A 16,679-nucleotide genomic window follows, 5' to 3' on the forward strand; every position below is an offset into this window, starting at 1 on the left:
TAGATATTTTAAGATTTTCTGTTTTATAACTTTACCTTCTAAAAAAAGTTATTGCTGGATATTCTTCATTGTCAAATTTCCTCTGAATTTTTTTTATGTTACGTCTCTTTTCTCTGAGCAGTTCCTGGCAATGAATGAAGGGTGCAAAGTGCTCCACCGCCGGTGTTCAGGTCATAGCTACATTTTGGACTCTATTTACGTAGAGGCGCAGTGAGTGACGGATCCAGGATAAAAAATGGGGGTGGGTGGGAGGACCTGATTTTTGTAAATATAGATGACGCTTTTAAACAGACGTACTCTGTAGCACGATTACAGTTATTTCTAATATAATTTCAAGTACATGTTCTCACTTGATTTAGTTCCCTTCAAAATAGTAGGCAAAATACTTAACCTTACATTTTTAAGGATCCTCAATAATGTGTTGAATATCCTCCTTGCAATTATTCTCACTGGAGTGTTGTACTACTAAATGCTGGGGGGGGGGGAGATTCTGCCACTGGATTACTATTACTCTCTCCCCCCACATACCGGTGTACACTAGGCAGCTTTCTTGACCTTCTCTGCAATCTTTACATATACCAAGGCTTTTTCCCCCTTACAAGGGAGGTAGCCAAAAAGGAAAAGGCATGAAATAATTCCCACCCATTCCATCCCTGAAAACACTCCACACCCCTCCACCCTCCCTCTTATCTTAGCACCTCCTGGATGACGGGTGGTCCTCCCTGCACCTTGTCCACTGCCCTGGGTCAGAAGCAGTGTCGCAAGACACAGCACATCCACAGCAAGGCCGCTTCATTAAATCGGCGAACCCCCCTCTCCGTCCCCCCAATGCATAAAAGGAGAAGACGGGGAGAAATCCCTTCGGGCTGCCTGTGTTAACTTTTGCTCACACATACTACCTCACCCCCCCGCCCATTCCACCTCATGCATCACAACATCATCCATATACAACCATTCTCCATTCAACCCTGTCTTCTGTCCTCTCCCGTCCTTCCTCAACAGACATTCCCCTCTTCCCCAAAGCCGCCCCCTTCACCCCATCCGTCCATCCACCTCATCCTAGGACGTCCCCTCATGTTCACTCCCTCCACATCTGCCTTCCATACCTCGTTTACTAGTCTTTCTTCACTCATTCTTTCCATGTGTCCAAAACATCCTAATACTCTTTCATCAACCCTATCTCCCAACTCCCTTTCCACCCCCGTTCCTCTTCTCACCTCATTTCTTACTCTATCTAGCCTAGTAACCCCTATCATACTTCTCAGACACCTCATTTCAAACATATTCAAACTCCTTCTCTCTTCCTCTCTTATGTTCCATGTTTCTGCCCCATACAGTGCTGTTGGCACAATCACTCCTTCATACAGTCTCCTCTTAGCATTCATTCCCAAATGTCTATTCCTCATTATGTTCTTCAATCCACCAAGGCATTTACTCGCTTCTCTCAATCTACATTCTACCTCCACCTTCACTCCACCTTTTCCTTCCACATTTGCACCCAAATATCTAAAACTATCCACTTCCTCCAGTCGCTCTCCCTTAATGCTCACTCACTTCCAGTCTACTGCCACTTTCTCCCCTTGTACATCTCATCACCTTACTTTTACCCACATTTATCTTTAGCTTTCTCCTATCACATACTCTCCCAATCTCTGTCACCAACTTCCTCAATCCCTCCTCCGATCCTGCCACAGGCGCAGTGTCGTCCGCAAACAACAGCTGGCTCACCTCCCACTTTTCTCCATTTTCTTTAACCATCTCCAATCCCTCACCCACTACCCTTTCATTTACCTCTCGCACTACCCCTTCCATGTATAAGTTGAACAGCCAGGGTGACATAACGCTTCCTTGACGAAGTCCCACCTTTACCTCGAACCACTCACTCTCTCCATTTCTAATCCTGACACAAGCTCTACTACTCTCATAAAAACTCTTGACAGCTCCCAGCTTTCCTCCTATCCCATATATCTGCATAACCTCCCACAGTGCCTTTCTGTCTACCCTATCGTAAGTCTTTTCCAGATCCATAAAAGCCCAAAAAACATCCTTCCCCTTTCCTATAGCTTTTTCACATATCTGTCTTACCACAAAGATTTGATCTACACAACCTCTACCCTCCTAAATCCACATTGTTCCTCACCAATTACTTCCTCTGTTCCTCTCCTAATCCTCTCAATCAAGATCCTCCCATAAGCCTTCCCAACTACACTCAACAAGCATATCCCTCTGAAACTACTACATTCACACTTGTCCCCTTTTCCCTTGTAAAGTGGAACTACCGTATTTTTCGGACTATACAGGCACTCCTCCAGTCCTCCGGCACTCTACCTTCTCTCCAACAAACATTAAATAACCTCACCAGCCAGTCCATCATCACTGTACCTCCTTTTTTTTTAAGACATTCTACATGGCATCCATCTAGACCAGGTGCCTTACCTGCTTTCACCATCTTAACAACTGCCTTCACTTCATCCTTCCTTGTTTCTCCTCCATTTTCCTCACTCGTCACGGTCATTTTCTTCGCATTTCCCACTGCAACTACCTTTCCCTCCCTATCCTCCTTCACATTTAGCATCTCCCTGAAATACTCTGCCCACCTTCCTCTCACTGCCTTCTCCTCCATTATCATCTCTCCATCTGCACCTTTTACCTTTTCTTCTCTACTTGATTTGCCATTCTCTTCCTCTCTTAATTTCTTTCCAAAACATCTTTTTATTACTTTCTAAATTTTCTGTCATACTCTTACCCCATTTCCTATCTGCTCTCCTCTTTGCCTCCTTTAGCTTTTGCTTTACTTCTCTTCTCTTTTCTTTGTACCTCTCATATGACTCCCTCGTCCTATTTTGTAACCAACCTGTGAAAGCTTGCTTCTTCTCTTCTTTGTTTCCTCATCCCATCATTCACTACCCTTCCTTCTATTTCCTCCTGTCCTCCTTGTTCCTCATACCATCCTTGCACACTTTGTGACTCCCTCCTTGAACTATCCCCATTCCTCCTCCACACCTAGCTCTACTCTATCTTTCACTCCTCCTCCTTCAGCTCCTTGTACTCCTTCTCCTTTTCATTCAAAGAATTCACTCTAAGAACCTTCCTACCTTTTGTCCCTTTCCTCTTTCTCCATCTATCCTCCTCCACTCTCAACTTACCTTCCACCAAAAAATGATCTGATATTCCCCCACCCTCTCCCCTTAGCACATGTACATCCTTAACGCTTCCTATCATAATCCTATTTACCACTACATAATCCATTAATGCTCTATCTACCACCTTTCCATCCACCACCCTCTCCCATGTGTACTTATGCTTGACTTTCTTCCGAAACACTGTATTTGCTATCATCAACTCTCTTTCTAGACACATTTCCACCATTGATCTCTCCACTACGATTCTTTCCTGGAACTCCACATTTCCCAACCACTCCATCAATTGGACCATTTCCTACCCTAGCATTAAGGTCTCCCAGTACTATTACATTGACATTTCTTCCTAAACCCTCTATGCACTCATTTAAATCTATCCAAAAGGTCCCTTTCTTCTACAATCTTCTCACTGCCAGGCCCATATGCACTTACAAAGACCCACATCTCCTTTCCCAGTTTCACCTTTATCCACATTATCCATGAGGAAACCTCCTTCCACTCCACTACCCGTTTACCTATCTCTTCACTTACTAGTATAGCCACCCCTTCCCTCCTGATAACCTCCCACTTACACTCCCAAACTTACACTCACCCTTCCCTTTCAACTTAGTTTCACTCAAAGCCAACACATCCATCTTTCTTCTCACAAACATACTACCTATCTCTTCCCTTTTACTCCCATCTGTACCACATCCACGCACATTAAAAGACCCAAACCTTAGGGTGCTGGTCGCAAAACTCCCAGACCCTCTTATGCCTTTACTTTTTCTTTTAGGAATGTCCCCTGTGGGGCTACAAGGAGAAGGATGCCTAGTCCCAATCCCCGTCCCTTTTTTTCTCGCCTCTTACGATCCAAGTGGCAATACTTGGTGGCAGTATTCTTATCCCCCACCACAGAAAAAGAATACTCAGAGAAATGGTACAGGACAGCAGCAAGGGGTTGGGGGACAGCATAACGGAGGGACAGTCGTAGTATAAAAGTGTCATCATTTCTCTATGAACAGAGTTTTCCTCTATCATAGACAAAATGATGTGTGGCTCTGGTCCATAGGGGCACCCCATATGGACCCTAAAGTATGAACTGCATGCTACTTTGCCACAATAACAAGCAGCCAATACCCCAGACAGGTAATAATAATAATAATAATAATAAAAACCAGGCAAGCAAAACAACAAAGGAAAATTACAAAATTTTAAATCTATTTCAAAACAGACAAACAGAATATATACATAATGTACAATATATAAATTACTAGTAAATAAATGATAATTAACAATAACCACATTAAAGCGTCTTTCCTGAAAAACCTCACCATCGAGGAAACTTCAACATATTTGCCCTAACATAGACTCAAAAAAGAATATGTTACATGCAGAAATGTCGATATATAACTACATTTCATACTAAAAGTCATGGAGGTATCGTCATACATTTCAGAAATGATGTGACCATGAAATTCTCTCTCAGGAGGTACAAAAGAACAAGTACAATCAATCAATACTACTAGACACTGAAATTTTTCTTGGTTTAAATAATTAAAACCAATCCATTCAGCTAACATCTTGGATTTACTCAACAATGAGCAAGCCATCATGTGCCATCTGATATCACTCTTAAAAAGACTTCATTAAACTGTGGGCGTTAGTTATATTTCCAGGGATTCAATAAATTTTACTGAATATATCATCGTAGTTATATTTATTATTGACAGTAACAAATTACAAGTAACAATGGCATATGCACCAGACAACTTTGCACAATGCCAAGGTATACAGAACTGTATTCGTCATGCCACTCTAACATTCTCAATGGTTTTCCATAATTACAAGAATATTCGAGCAATTAATGGAACACCCAAGACTATCATTAAGAACCAGCAAAAATGCAATTACACAACAAGCAAAGGTCATTCAAATAACTGCACAACTGAGTCAACCAAAATTTACAACTAGTATACATGTCTGATGACTCAAACAGGTCTACAATAGCAGATCAATGCTTAATAGCTGAACGTATATTCATAGTTAAATCACTCAAGTCACACTGGACAGGCCTCTCACAAACTTGGGTCATCACACAATATATGAGATCAACCTTCTGTGAGGATGTGTGAATGTGACATTTGAAATAAGTCCTTAATGAAAAGGCTGAAAAGAATTTTCTTTTCTTTTTCTGAGATAGTCTCACAAGTCACACTTGAAGAGGCTTTCCACTGTGGTTCATCCCGTGTTATTTGAGATTATTCTTTCTTGAGAAAGGCTTCTCTCCAGTGTGTGACAACATGTGATATTTGAGAGCATAATTTCTTGAGACAGCTGCATTGCATAGGTCACACTTGAAAGGCTTCACTCTGGTGTGGCTCATCATGTGATATTAAGGAATACTCTTTCTTGAGAAAGTTGCATCACACAGTTCACATTTGAAGGGCTTCTCTCCACAGTGGGTCATCATGTGTTTGGGAAAATTCTTTTGTGAGAAAGTTGTATCACACAGGTCACATTAGAAATGCTTCTCTCTGCTGGTGTGGGTCACCATATGTTGTTCGAGATGACTCCTGTGTGAGAAAGCCTTATCACACAGGTCACATTGGAAAGACTTCTCTCCAGTATGGGTCATCACATGATTTTTGAGAGCACTCTTTTTTGAAAGAGCTGCATCGCACAGGTCACACTTGAAAGGTTTCTTTCCAGTATGGGTTATCATATGATATTTAAGAACACCCTTTCTTGAAAAAGCGGCATCACACAGGTCACACTTGAAAGGCTTCTCTCCAGTGTGGGTCATCACATGATGTTTGAGAGTATGCTTTCTTACGAAAGTTGCATCGCACAGGTCACACTTGAAAGGCTTCTCTCCAGTGTGAATCATCACGTGATGTTTGAGAGCACTATTTCCTGAGAAAGCTGCATTGCACAGGTCACACTTGAAAGGCTTCTCTCCGGTGTGGGTCCTCATGTGATGTATAAGATTACTCTTTTTTGAGAAAACTGCATCGCACAGGTCACACTTGAAAGGCTTCTCGCCAGTGTGGGTCATCACATGATATTTGAGACCACTCTTTCCTGAGAAAGCTGCATCACACAGGTCACACTTGAATGGCTTCTCTCCAGTGTGGGTCATCACATGATATTTGAGAGCACTCTTTCCTGAGAAAGCTGCATCACACAGGTCACACTTGAAAGGCTTCTCTCCAGTGTGGGTCATCATGTGTCATTTGAAACAATATTTAGTGAAAAAGCTGCATCACAATGGTCACACTTGAAAGGCTTCTCTCCAGTCTTTACATGTCATTTGAGAGCACTCTTTCTTGAGAAAGTTGCATCAAACAGGTAACTTTCAAAAGGTGTCTCTACAGTGTGGGTTACCCCATGATATTTAAGATGGCTTGAAAGATTTGAGTGTCTCAGATGCCACACAGGATTCTCTTTATTATATGATGAATATACGGAATCTTCTGATACCTTTTCCAAGGAAAAATTGATGTTTACCTCTCGACCTGAAAGAAAATGTATAATAAGTTTGACATCTTTCTGAGAGCATGTAATAGGAGTAGCATGATCATATAAAAATAGTGCGGCAATAACCAAAATATAGTAGGGGAAGGGAATAAAGAACTTCTACTATTAAGCTTCTTTAAGAATCTTAATGGGAGAAGAAATTCAAGGTTCAGCTAATACTAAAAATTATGAGGTGCAGAAAATGGGAAGAAAAAATAAAGAGACTGCAACTGTAAAATTAATCAGGAAATAATAAGGAAAATGAGTGGTTGAATACTGTAGAAAGACGGAGACCATGAGCAAAAGAGATCAGTGTATAATGTAGGATACATTAGCATAATTGAAAATAAGAAATCTTTGTCATAAATCAACATTTGAGAGAATCATGAGAATCTGACATTTATTTATATAGCAAATTATTTGTTTTCCATTATACAGTAACCTCAACTCTTCGCTAACCTCCAGGTTGCTAGGAAAACAAGTAACATTCCTCAGAAATACCACTAGAAGCTTATTTTCTTTATTATTTTGTTGATTTGTTGATTTTTAACATCCTTGAGTGAGAAGTACGGTAAATTACTTCTAGTGAATCTATCCAAACCTGTCCCTACTTACACCTAGGATAGGTGATTGACCCATCCTTTCCATGAAATAATACAATGTGCATGGTTGGAAGATATTGTTAAAATTAGTTATTCAGTGAAAACAGCCACTTTAATAAATGAGTTATAAGTAATTTGCATCAATCTTTGTGCCTTGTAGTACTCTTACTCGTAAATCAACATAAGATTTAAGTTTTCAGATTATGATGCATGATGCTATTTGTAGAACATTCTGATACAAAGTATATTATTGCTAATATTTTAGGAATATGATGAAAATAAAGAAATACATTGAGCCATTGATCAAAGTGCAGCAAGGTAAGAGAACAAACAACTCATACCAAAGGAGCTTCAAGGAAGAAGAAGAAAATGGATGATTGAACAAAATAAATTACAATGGAGCACAGAAATTGGAAAAAACTGACAAATAAAGTGAAAATGAATAGAGAAATAAGAAACTACAGGAGTGGGTGAATAAACATTAGAGAGAAAGAAGTCACAAAAAATAATAGTGATAATAATAGTGATATTAATAATGATGATAATAAAACCAGAGTATGATGAAGGACACAATGGCATACATAACTGGAAATAAGAAATCTTGGTAAGAAAAGAAAAAAAAAATTCACAGAGGTATACAACCACCCAAATCAGAAATAGTGTTTAGAATTCTTGTGAATCGTTTATTGGTTTCCATTTGTCAGGGAACACCTTCAATCCCCCCCCCCCACACACACACAGAATCAGTGAGTAAACATGTTATTTTGGCAGAAATTGTACCAGAAGCCCACAAATATATCTAAACAAAATATTTTACCATCTTAAGAGCAAGAAAAAAATAATCTAGTCAACCAAAATTTACCCATCCCTACCTATTCCTAGGTTAGGTTAGACTCACCCCTCCCCCACTCTGGTTCTATCAACTACCAAAAAAGGAGCACAGTGATAGTGGCTAGTTGAGTTCTGGTTATTCAGTCAAAAGTCACTTAAAATGAATTACATTTGTTTCATCCTGAAAACTGATTTGTATCCATGGCAATCTTACTCTTAAACCACTAAGACAAAATAAGACTACTTTTGGGTTAGGTTATGGAGAATGATGCTATTTATGAAACATTCTGATGTAAATTAACCCATTCAACTCCGATGACAAGATGTCTTGTCATTTGGTCAAATAAAACAAAAAATCATAAAACACCAAAATGTTTGATCAAACACCAGAAAAATATGACGTCAGTCCTCGCTTCGCTGCGAGCGAAGCGAGGATTGACGTCATATTTTTCTGGTGTTTGATCAAACATTTTGGTGTTTTATGATTTTTTGTTTTATTTGACCAAATGACAAGACATCTTGTCATCGGAGTTTAATGGGTTAAGTATGTACATGCTCTAAGGGGAGAGAGTGGAGGAATATCAGATATTTTTTTGGTGGAAGGTAAGTTGAGTGTAGAATAGGTGGAGAAAGAGGAAAATGGCAGAAGGTTGGGAGGTACGTGGAGTGAACTGCTTAAATAAGAAAGGAAAGGAGAAGGATTATAAGAAGAAGCTGAGAGAGGAGTGTGAGGGAGTGAAGGATAGAGTAGAACTAGGAGTGGAGGAGGAATGGGGATGGTTCAAGGAGGGAGTCATAAGGTGTGCAAAGATTGTGTGTGGAACAAGGAGGGCGGGAGGAAAAAGAAGGAAGGGTAGTGAGTGGTGGGGTGAGGAAACAAAGAATGCTGTAGAAGAGAAGAAACAGGGAGAAATGATAATGGAAGAAAAGGCAGTGAGAGGAAGGTGGGCAGAGTATTTTAGGGAGTTGCTAAATGTGAAGGAGGATAGGGAGGAAAAGGTAGTTGCAGTGGGAAGCACTACGAAAATTACCGTGATGAGGAAAATGGAGGAGAAATAAGGAATTATGAAGTCAAGGCAGTTGTTAAGATGATGAAAGCAGGTAAGGCACCTGGGTTGGATGGATGTCATGCAGAATGTCTGAAAAAAAAAGAGGTATAGTGATGGTGGACTGGCTGGTGAGGTTATTTAATGTTTGTTGGAGAGAGGGTAGAGTGCCGGAAGACTGGAGGAGTACCTGTATAGTTCCAATCTACAAGAGAAAAGGGAACATGTGTGAGTTTAGTAGTTTCAGAGGGATTAGCTTATTAAATGTAGTTGGGTAGGCTTATGGGAGGGTCTTGATTGAGAGGATTAGGAGAGGAACAGAGGGAGTAATTGGTGAGGAACAGTGTAGGTTTAGGACAGGTAGAGGTTGTGTAGATCAGATCTTTGTGGTAAGACAGATATGTGAGAAAGCTATAGGAAAATGGAAGGATGTTTTTTGGGTTTTTATGGATCTGGAAAAGGCTTTTGACAGGGTAGACAAGAAGGCACTGTGGGAGGTATTGCAGATATGTGGGATAGGAGGAAAGCTGTTAAGAGTAGTCAAGAGCTTGTGTTAGGATTAGAAAAGGAGAGAGAGTGGTTTGAGGTAGAGGTAGGACTTCATCAGAGATGTGTCATGTCACACTGATTGATCAACTTATACATAGATGGGGGTGGTGCGAGAGGTGAATGCAAGGGTAATGAGTTGGGGATTGGAGAAGGTTAAAGGAAATGAAGAAAAGTGGGAGATAAGCTTTTGTGAAAGCGCTTGGGAGTTATTCTTTTCCGGTTTTCTTTGTGGTTATCAGCAATATATATACATATATATATACATACGTATATATATATATATATATATATATATATATATATATACATATACAATCTATGACCGTCGCGCAGAGGATTCGAACCACTGCCTATAGACCCAAGAGAGTCCACAGCACCCGCCTTTGACCACACGACCACAGACGATCTAAAAGTGTACTAACTCGTAATCTAACTGATTACCGAGATTGGGGAGGTTGCTAACTGCCACCCATATAACCCCAGTTAGCAACCTCCCCAATCTCGGTAATCAGTTAGATTACGAGTTAGTACACTTTTAGATCGTCTGTGGTCGTGTGGTCAAAGGCGGGTGCTGTGGACTCTCTTGGGTCTATAGGCAGTGGTTCGAATCCTCTGCGCGACGGTCATGGATTGTATGATTGATGTCGCTGTCCACTAGCGAATTATTCAAATATATATATATATATATATATATATATATATATATATATATATATATATATATATATATGTGTGTGTGTGTGTGTGTGTGTGTGTGTGTGTGTGTGTGTGTGTGCATATATGTATGCATATATATACAGTATATGCATATATCTACACCCTGCATGCAAATGCCGCTTCTCCTTTTCGTGTTGACAACCAGGAACACCAAAGACGCTTATTGTCGTATCTTCTCAGCAATCCAAGAAGCTGCATCACAACGCGATCTGGATCTCAGAGTCAATATTTACAGAAGTGACTTTGAACGCACTGCGATGGAAGTTGCAAAGGATATCCTGTTTGTGCAGAGGGTCGAAGCCTGTTTCTTTTTTTCACTTTGCTCAAGCGCACTGGAGAAAGGTTTGCGGATTTGAGTTTGCGTGAAACGCATGTGAACGACTGCGGTTTTGCACAGAGACTCAGACGCCTCCCTGCTTTGGCTTTTGTTCCCCACTTCCGACATCTCAAGAGCCTTCCATGATGGGTCGAGAAATTTGGGAAATATCGGTCTTTATTGCCGAGTAAGATTTTCTTTAAAACAATACCCAACTTCAAACAACCTCTTATAGTCATGGTCAATCAAATGCCACTAATATTAAAGGCACACATGACCGAATAATCAGTGAAATGTATATTTCGACATTATGTCGCATTCGACCGTACGTCGTGTCTGACCATTCGACGTTCTGTCGTCAGTGTTTATCTAGTCCCAGACTATCCTAAGTGTTCGTTACCCGTTAAGTATACGATGCTCCTGAACTTAGTAAGCACTTGAAAGAGTTAGAGTGGCTTATTAATATGATAATTAAATTATTTAGCCTCCTTCAGAAACTTTTACATAAGTGAGTGAATTAATCTTTTGGAATCGGGTGATTCTTTCAACCAATTCTATCATTCGATGCGTTTGTTTACTTCTCCTTTGATGTACAGTATTTTGAAGATTTTTTTTTTTTAATTCTGAGCCTTTCTTGCTAGGTAGAATTTTTATTTTATTGTAGATTAGAATATATGAGAGGTACAATAAGGGTATAGTTGGTAGGTGGATGTGTATGGATGTTTAGTGTGTATATATATATATACATATATATATATATATATATATATATATATATGTATGTATGTATGTATGTATGTATGTATGTATGTATGTATGTATGAATAGGACATAGAAAGAGATAGGAACGGGCAAGAATGTAGTACAGCGACTGAAACCACGAGTCGGGTGAACCTCTATCTACGTCTTTGTATAGAAACACTTGGAATGAATGCAACCCACAGTCACGGCCTCCTCCTCCTCCTCCTCCTCCTCCTCCACCAGCATCCGTTACACTAACACATCAGCATCCGTTACACACGTTACATCAAAGACCATATGCATGGTCAAACGGTTTGTCAAACGGGTTTGACCGTGTGAATGTGGGTATTTGTCAAACGTGTTTGACAAACCGGATTTGACCGTGTGGACTGGGTATTTGGTTGTCAAACGTTTGACAAACGGTGTTTGACCGTGTGAATGAGGTGTTTGTCAAACATGTTTGAGAAACCGTTTGTCAAACCGGGTTTGACCGTGTGACACCCTACGTTTTCGTTCTCCACCAGGTTCCCAACCATCCTGGGCTCCATCGTCAAGGAGACCAGCCAAGAAGCATTTTATCGACATTTTTTTTTTTTTAACTTAGTATCATTATTGTTATTGTTGATGTTGTTTTGTTATTATTATCGTCATCATCATCATTCTTCTTCTTCTTCTTCTTCTTCTTCTTATTATTATTATTATTATTATTATCATTATTATCATCATCATCATCATTGTCTCCGTCATCATTTATCATTATCATCGTCGTCTCTGTCATCATATATTATTATCATCATCATCATTATCAATCATCATCATTGTTCTTGTCATCACTATTATTATCAATTTGAGCAATTATTGTTATTGTTATTACTATTATATTTATTGTTCCCATTATAATTCTTATTATCATTATTTCTTGTTTTACTTATAATCCTTACGGTACTAGAAATATTTCACTTAGTTTACTTAGAGTGAAATTCCAAGGTTCGATCCTCACAGCCGTAGTTGACCACCGCTGCTGCCAGTCCTGTTGTCCCTCCTCGAGAGGGCCAGTTGGTCTGGTATTGAGTTTGAAGAAAACCTTCTGATGGCGGTGTAGCCTGGCACTGGAGGCTCGTCTGGCACCTTTCGCAGAAACCTGTCCAGTGCATGTTTGAAGCTGTCCACCGACCATTTGGTTTTCTCTCTCATATATAAATTATCTAACGAAAAAGGGCGATTTTATTGAAAATAAAAATGATTAGCATTCTTTTCTGAGTGGATATTTATCCCCAAGCATAAAAGTGCTAAAATGTCGACGTTTAAGGTGGATGGCAAGAGAAATGGGGACGACAGCCATAGTCACCGGAATTATATTCATTTTCTTCTGTTTCTCAGGATGTTTGACATATGTTATTTCCCCTTCCCTGGCAAAATATATTTCAATTATTTTTTGTTATATTTTTTTAATAAGGATGTTAAGTTTGCCTCTGGAATATTAATTTTTGTAGAGCATCCAGCGGGCGCACGACTCCGTGCAACAAGGGCGGATCTACATCAACGCCGGGCAAGTCTCAACGCGTCAGTCAACAATGTGAGATGAAAGAAGCAGCGGCGGCGCCAAGGGGGGACTTGGGGGGGCTTTATCCTCCCCCAAAAAGTGATCAGCTCCCCCATTAGCCCCCCCCCAACTGAAATGAGCAAATTGAAAATTTAAAACACTCATTAAGCTAATTTTATTAAGTGGATTTTTTAATGGCCAGAGCTAAAATTTGTCAGCCATCAGCGCTAGCCCTACCATTAACCCCCTCCCCATCTGAAATGAGGACAATATATGTGTATTATTACGGCGCTATGCAAGTTCAAATACTTTCATAATATATGACCCACGCCTCAAATCACCTGTAACCCGTTGTAGAAATGTCACACATTACAGATAGCCTATCTGTAATGTCTGACATATATATGCATAGCCTATCTGAGATAGACTATGCAACGAATCAGGGCGTGGCCAGGCGACAATAGTATTCCCAAAGTATATGGACCAGGGGTTCTCAAAGTGGTCGATATCGACCCTGCAAAGGTCGATCGGAACATCCAAATGGTTGATGAATAGCCAGGGGGTCGAATGGGGGTCGATGAATAATCAGGGGGTCGGTGAATGTTTACTGCTGGAGTAGAAGAGACCATTTGAAAATAATTTCAAACTACAAAACTACACTGTATTAATGATTATGCTAATAAATATTTTTAGTTAATACCAATCATTGCTTTAATATCGATAATATAAAAATACATTATAATAGGTTATAATACATTATTGTAGTGGACTTTATATATAAGGCTCCGCATGGAGAAGTGTCCCATGCGACACAATGGCCGGTTTTTGAGTTACGCACATATAACACTATTTTGCGCCGGCCGAGTGAGCGTGAGGTTTTACCACTTTGTTTTAGGAGCGTTTCTACCATATTGCAGGTCACGTTTTGTCCTTTCCGACATGCTCGGATTGAAGTAGAAGGGCCAAAATAGTGTTATATGTGCGTAACTCAAAACCGGCCATTGTGTCGCATGGAACACTTCTCCATGCGGGGCCTCATATATATATATATTATATATATATATATATATATATATATATATATATATGTATGTATGTATGTATGTATGTATATGTATATACAGTATATATATACATATATATATACATATATATATATATGTATGTGTGTGTATATACATATATATATAATATACATATATATATATATATATATATATATATATATATATATATATAAATTCGACGCACCCAAGTTATATTACATTTGACCTCTGTCGCACTCTGTTCTTAACTCTTCTTAAACTTTTCTTCGCATTCATTCTTATCCTCTACCCACGTTGATTTTTTTCTGTCATATTTGAGATGGTGCCAATATGAATGGATCGTATTGTCACGTATCACGAATTGTTCACGTGTAAGTCGTCGGCCATGCACGTACTTTCTCTCCCCCCTTTGATCGCACAGTTGCGTCCAAGTTGACACAGACATTAAGTCATGCTATGGTCAGATCAAGGGCGTCTTTTGTTAATTGCTCTCAGGTCCTATAGTACTTAAAGAAGAATTCGTCCCACCCCCATTTTTGATCATGTGTTCTATTTTTCTGTATAGGTCATGGATCGCTTCCTTATTTCCCACAAGAGACAACGAGTTAATGACGACGGTCAAGAACCATGTACTTCTAGTTCTACTGAAAATCCGGAGTTGGAAGAGAAGGTGGATGATGACAGTACCCAAAAAAAAACACAAGACGTCCTCCAGGGCCAAACGACATCAGCCTGCTGCCAGATAGTGGGCCTACCTCTCCTGATTTGAAGAAATATCCTTCACACATGCAAGGTGGTTCAGACAAGATCATTCGATAAAAGATGGCACCAACAATATTCTTGGCTTGAATATTCCGTGGTCAAAGATGCAGCTTACTGTTTTGCGTGTCGTCATTTTACAACTTCCCATCTTGGTCGAGCTGAACAATCATTCACCCACAACGGATTCAAGAATTTGATACTTCAGCTTATCATGAATTTGCGATGCAAGCTTAGGTAGAATTCAAATTGCAGAAAGTTACAGGGACAACAATTTATCAAGCCACTGATGCCGGACATGCCAAGACAGTGGTGGAAAATCGGCGGTATATTAGAGCAATTATTGATGTACTTCTCTATACAGCATGTCAAAATATTGCCCAGAGAAGGCACAGAGAAGGGGTTGAATCTGACAATCGAGGAAACTTTTTGGAATTACTTAATGTGCTAGCCAAATATGATCATACAGTTGCAAAAAAAGTTAACGGTCCGGGGAGTGCAAAATATACTCACCACGATATACAGAATGAATTATTTGAAATAATGGCAGGTGTGATCAGAAAGGAGATAAGTGATGAGGTGAAACAAGCAGTGCACTTTGCCATCATGGTGGACGAAACGAAGGATATAGCGAAGAAGGAGCAGATCTCTATTGCTGTGAGGTATCTCCATGATCAGGAACTTCATGAAGAATTCTTGGATTTCACACCAGCTGAAGGCCTTGATGCAGAATCGTTACTCCAGAAGATAAAAGAAACTTAAGCCAAATGTAAAATTGACCACAATACCTGTGTCGGCCAGTGCTATGATGGAGCGGCAGTTATGTCGGGTTGCACCAATGGGGTCCAATAAAGATTCAGAAGAGATGTTTCACAGGCTGTATACATCCACTGCTATGATCATAGGCTAAACCTCGTTTTAGTTGACTGCGTAAACAATATAAAGTCAATCTCTGAGTTTTTTGTCACAATCCAATCACTGTACAACTTTTTCTCCTCGTCGGTGGTGCATCAGGAATTTCTAAAATTCCAAAAGGTGCTGAACCCAGAAAGACCACATATAGAGCTCAAACGGTTATCGGACACCAGAGGGGCATGCCAGCACTCAGCCTGCTAAGCTGTTAAGAGGACCTTGCCTGCCATCGTTGCAACCCTAAAACATCTAATGGAAGGGGAAAAATGTGGATAGGGCCAGTGGAGCAAGGTCACTCACTGCCCTTCTGGATCACCATTTTGTGACGAATCTGGTGTTCATGGAGAGTTTGCTGCATTTGACGAAAACCTTGTCAGATCATCTCCAGTCCCCCGATCTCCAGCTTGCATCAGCAGTTGCTTTGGTTGAAGCAGTGATGTCTAGTATCACAGAGATTAGAAACGAAGAGAGCTGGGAGCAACTGCGAAATCATGCTGAAGAATTGTGCCAGACTGTAGGGATTCGCAGACAACTTGCACGCCAGAAGCAAAGGGCAGCCCCTCAATACTTGGATGAGTTTGTCATAATATTCGGCATAGGATAAGATGATGATTCGAATGACTCCGATGTTACCAAGAGACAGATTTACTACTCCGTGATAGACAAGTTTCTCTGTGAGTTGAGACGAAGGTTTTACGGCGATGCATGTCAGGTACTTATTGGAGTATCTGTCCTCAACTCCAATCATCCAACCTTTTTGAACAAGGAAAAGCTATCAGGAATGGCTGCAAATTACGGGGTGGATGACAAAGATCTATCCGTAGAGCTGCACCAACTGAGAAGGTTGATTGCCAGAAAGCAGGAGCAGGGAATGGAAGTGGACACACCTATGCAACTTGCCATCATGCTCCAACCGTAGAAAGATACATTCATAGATTTGTATAAGCCAGTGCGAATTAGTGTTACTCTTCCAGTTAAC

Source organism: Oratosquilla oratoria, chromosome 12, assembly GCF_046742065.1.
Source record: "Oratosquilla oratoria isolate Oo_2021 chromosome 12, ASM4674206v1, whole genome shotgun sequence".
NCBI lineage: Eukaryota > Metazoa > Arthropoda > Malacostraca > Stomatopoda > Squillidae > Oratosquilla > Oratosquilla oratoria.